We start from the raw sequence: 5375 nt of genomic DNA, 5'->3' as shown, positions 1-5375 counted from the left end.
CAGCCTGCATGCTAAGAGGGACAGTAAAATTCTTTTCAATTTATTGGCTATTAGTTTCTGTGAACCTTTGTACTTATAGGGTGAATATTTTGATGGTACTTGAAGTGTGTACTCTTTGTTGGCTTTAGATTGCTATAAGCAGTCAAATAATGTTTTAAAGTTGCATCCTTATTTGATTTATAGAGCCTTCTACTTTATATCATTTTAACCATGTTCTCTATATCACTGATTATTGCTTTAGTGAAATTTTGTTTCTGTTTTCTGTTGGCAAGTTAGAGCCATCCTTAGCTAACTTGGGAAGTTGATTATTATTTTGCACTTTCATTTATATTTTACATGATGCAAATAGAATCATGTCAAATATAGTTTCTTTTTTAATCCTCATGATATTTGACTTTAATCTGAACAAAACAGTATTGTTCATTTATGCTTCAACTTTTACATGAAACAGCTTGTTTCCCTACCAGATGCCAGTTAAACTTACTGTAAAATGGACAGTAGAACAAAACGCTTGAGTCACTTAAATGGGTAATAAAATAAATTTTTTCAGTTTTCTGAAATTTAAGAAGCTTTTAGTATAGTAAGAGACAAAGTGCGAAGAGTGATATAAATTCTGTGTTACTGGTTTCTGAAAACTATGGTCAGTGCTTAAGAGAGGAATGGCCAACACTTGATTCTTTAAATACACAAATGCAATCATGTCAGAGACTCTGCATGATCTTGTTTCCTTCTTTCTCCAGCTTTCTCTCACCATTTTCCCTCTCCAACACCTGGGGCTTAAACTATGTCATGTTTTATTTGTCTCAGAGCTGTTCCAGATATCCTTTCTATTGCCTGGAAAGCTCTTCCTTGCCTACACTTAAATTTTTTAACATATATTTTTATTGATTTCTGAGGGAGAGAGAGAGATAGAAACATCAATTATGAAAGAGAATCATTGATTGGCTGCCTCCTGCATAGCCCCTACTGGGGATCGAGTTTGCAACCTGGGAATATGCCCTGACCGGGAATTGAACAGTTACCTCCTGGTTCATAGGTCGATGCTCAGCCACTGAGCCACACCACCTGGGCTAAATATTTTATTTATCCTTTATGTCTTAGATTAAATGAGTTTTCCTCTCTACAACACAAATTAGATGAGTTCCTTCTGGCTATGTTTTTATAGCACTTGCATTTTTTTCTAATTATTTTCATCCCATCGATAATAATAAAAGCATAATATGCAAATCGACCGAACGGCCAAACAGCGGAATGACCAAACAGCGGGATGACCGTCTGGACTACCACACTATGACACCCACTGGCGCCAGGCCAGCCAAGGCGGGTGCGATGCGATTGTTCAGAGGCCCGGCCATTGCCCCATGATCGCCCTGTAGAGGGAGGCCCAGGCCACCGGCCAGTGGGGCAATCAATCGGGGGGCTCCACGATTGCCCAAAGAGGGAGGTCCAGGCCACCGACAAGTGGGCTGTGGTGGGTGGGTGGGGCCTCCCTCTGTGGGGCGTGATCGATCACCCCAAAGAGAAGGCCCAGGCTACCCCCGGTGGTGCTGTGGCAGATGGGCAGGGCCTCCCTCTGCAGGGCGATCCATCGTGGGGCTCCTGGATTGTGAGAGGGTGCAGGCCGGGCTGAGGGACCCTCCCCTCCCCCAGTGCACGAATTTTATGCACCGAGTCTCTAGTCCTATATAATAGGTTAATATGCAAATTGTCCCCTTGACTGGGAGTTTGAACAGGAGTTTGACCAGGGGGCGGGGCTGGCCGGCCAACTGCCTGCAGCCCCTCCCCCCAGCTGGCCCAGCCCGATTGGCCCCGATGGGGGTGGGCTGGCTGGACCCCACCTGTGCACAAATTCATGCACCAGGCCTCTAGTTTGTAATATTTGTTGAATATCCACCTTCCAAGCAAGCTTTTAGACTGCTTGAGTATGGGCCCATGTTTGTTCTTTTAACAGCTATATTCCCACTGCTAGGCACTATTCATTCTACTACATACTTGGCACTCAGCACATATTTGTTAAATGAATGGGTGGCATGGGTCAGATTGAGGAAAAGATTTTTCAAGAGTGTAGAAGAATACAGTCTGATGCTGCAATGGGGGACCAAGGAGTTTGCTAAAACATCTCATCTGTTCTGTTTAGAAGGGAAGGGAAAATAAAATACTTCATCTGAAGACATATGTTAGGAAGCCCTGTCTTTTGGGGTGAATTTGATAACAGTTGAGGCATGTTGGTTAGGTGAGCATTCTCTAAAAGAAGTTAAAAGTGCATTGAAGTTAATGATTCAGAGGTTCTAAAGAGTATAGAATGTAGGTGGGAAAGCAGGGTGCCTTATGATGAAATTACAAGAGAGGATGGTGTTATTGATGGTGGCTGAGTTTAAATATTATGAGAAGCATTATATAAATGACCCTTAGAGGCTTCCAGAGGTTTGAGAGAGAGATATTTAGTTTCCTGTTCTGTCACTTTTTAGCTAAATGATTTTAGACTAGTTCTTTGGTCTGTCTGATACTGTTTCTTCATCAGTAAAATGGATATATGGATAGTTGCCTCATGGGTTGTGATAGAGATTAGAAAAAATATATGGAAAACTATACAGTGCTTGACCCACAGAGAAGGAACACAGAAAATGATAACGATGATTATTAACTGCCCCCTCATAATGTTAGAGGTCTGTAATTTTGACTTCTGGTTTAAAGGGATTATTGCTGTCAAGTTTCTGGAGCTTCAGAAGAGAGTTGTTCTCAGGTGATTGGGGAATAGGATTAGTTCTCTCTACTGATGCTGATCTTTATGGAATCAACAGTGTTTTTGGAGGCTTCAGACTTTGAGAAGTAGAATTGAAAATAATCTCTTGGGCTGTAATTCTGTATTTTGGGATCTTTGTGGACCTTTAAAAATACAGGGTTTATTAGTAGATGAGTGGATATAAAAAGCTGTGGAACATTTATACCAGTGGTTCTCAACCTGTGGGTCGCGACCCCTTTGGCAGTCAAACGACCCTTTCACAGGGGTTGCCTAAGACCATCCTGCATATCAGATATTTACATTACGATACATAACAGTAGCAACATTACAGTTATGAAGTAGCAACAAAAATAATTTTATGGTTGGGTCACAACATGAGGAACTGTATTTAAAGGGCCAGAAGGTTGAAAACCACTGATTTATACCATGGAATACTATGCAGCAATGAAAAAGAAGAATCTCTTACTGTTTGAGACAGCATGGAGGGACCTGGAAAATATCATGCTAAGTGAAGGGTCATGCACCAGTGGGTCAAGTGGCCTGAAGACCTCCCTCACAGGGTTTCTGAAGGATGGCCCTTGGGAGCCCTTCTCGCAAGAGTCAAGAGTGGCCTGGAGCCCTACCTAGTTTGGCTCAGTGGGTAGAGTGTTGGCCTGCGGACTGAAGAGTCCAAGGTTGGATTCTGGTCAAAGGCACATGCTTGGGTTGCAGGCTTAATCTCCAGTAGGGAGCATGCAGGAGGCAGCCAATCAATGATTATCATCATTGATGTTTCTATCTCTCCCTCTCCCTTCCAACCTAAAATCAATAAAAAATATATTTAAAAAATAAAATTAAAAAAATACAGTTTTTTGTTTGTTTTTTTGCCTCTTCTGAGTGAGACTGATTCAGAATCACTGTGGGTGGAGCCTCGACTGTTAACATGTTATCCAGGTGATTTTTCTGAGCTGCTTGAGAAAGCAAGCTTAGGAGGCAAGAACTCAGCAGCTGCTTGGAGGAAAGTAGTGTGTAGCTGCTCTGAAGCTCACTGGTAGTGGGAATGATTGGGAATACATATATGGGTTATTTGGGAGAGAGTTTTCTTTATAGGTTTAAAAACTAGCTACAGAGTTTGAATTGGAGGGGCATGATTTTAAAGTATTGTTATTTAAAAGATATTTAAATACAAAGGATATTTTCTCTGTGGTCCTGTTTGACATATATTAAACAATTAGCAGATACGATGACTTTATGACTAAAGATGCATTTTGACAATATACTGCCTTATCAAAGACATATTTTGAGCATTAACCTTAATACCAGTTCACATGTACCCAGATTAAAAAAAGAAGCCAAGCCCTAACCGGTTTGGCTCAGTGGATAGAGCGTCGGCCTGTGGACTGAAAGGTCCCAGGTTCGATTCTGGTCAAGGGCATGTACTTTGGTTGCAGGCACATCCCCAGTAGGGCGGGGGTGTGTGCAGGAGGCAGCTGATCGATGTTTCTCTCTCATTGATGTTTCTAACTATCCTCCTCCCTTCCTCTCTGTAAAAAAGCAATAAAATATATTTTAAAAAAATAAGCCAAGTGTTATATACTATGTTTTAATAAATGTATATTCAGATGTATGTATTTTTATAGATGTGTGTGTATGTAAATATTGGATATTTCATTCAGTGTGTGGTAAACGTCTTTTTGAGTTTTGAGAGAAATTTTATTGTAGTTTTATTTATAGAGATTATACCTTTTTTAGATTTAGAAAAGTGAATCATAAACATGTAATATAGATATGAATATTAGATATAAAAATAGGGTAATTAAAGGTGAGAAAGGGAGGAGAGGAAATCAGATAAGAGATTAATATAGAAAACAGAAAATTAAGAGGGAAAATAATTGCAAAAGACAATGAAAGGTGAATGGGAAAAAGAAAAATACACTACTGATGTTTGAAGAGACTATGCCAAATTTATTTTTTAAGTAATAAATATAAATGTTTCTTTAATTTTAAGCAAATTTTCTTAAGTGAGACTATGCTAGAGACTAAAAGAGCCAGAGATGATAATAGAGGGGGGAAAAGTGTTAGGAGCCCCACCTCCTTACAGTTCATTTTTACCTATAGGATTTTAGAAGGAATGGTATAGTATGGGTATTAGGAAAAGGAATACATTAATTTTCCTGATTGAATTAATCAAATATGATCTAGGACAGTGTGCCTACATTTCTGATTTCAGTTATTTCAATTTCCATGTTAGGATTCTGGCTGCTTACTGTCCATTGGATAGTGTGCACCTTGAATCTTTGCTACTGGGTTCAGTATAGGTCAGGCCGAATTTAGGTCTGTTGAGGATGGGCACTCAGCAACATCACTATACTTCCAGAATCCGGGAACTTGATTGCTAACAAACACAAAATTCTTTTTTAAAATGTATTTTTATTGATTTCAGAGAGGAAGGGAGAGGGAGAGAGAGATAGATGCATCATTGATGAGAATCATTTATTACCTGCCTTCTGCATTGCTCCTATGGGGGATGGAGCCCACAACCCAGGCATAGTGTCCTGAACTGGAATCAAACTGTGACCCCCTGGTTCATAGGTCTACACTCAACCACTGAGCAACACTGGCCGGATAGACACAGACTTCTTCTTCTTCTTCT

General features: G+C 40.2%; 1 protein-coding gene across 4 annotated transcripts in view; it reads left to right on the top strand.

Annotated features, from left to right (window-relative positions):
• Positions 1-5375, top strand: part of CEP350 (centrosomal protein 350kDa) — a 128204-nt gene that overhangs the window by 18361 nt on the left and 104468 nt on the right. The gene's annotated exons all lie outside the window — the stretch shown is intronic.

The sequence above is a fragment of the Myotis davidii genome, unplaced genomic scaffold (assembly GCF_000327345.1).
Source record: "Myotis davidii unplaced genomic scaffold, ASM32734v1 scaffold591, whole genome shotgun sequence".
Lineage (NCBI taxonomy): Eukaryota > Metazoa > Chordata > Mammalia > Chiroptera > Vespertilionidae > Myotis > Myotis davidii.
Note: the sequence above shows the minus strand (reverse complement) of the source record. Positions and strands in the feature narration are given on the sequence as shown.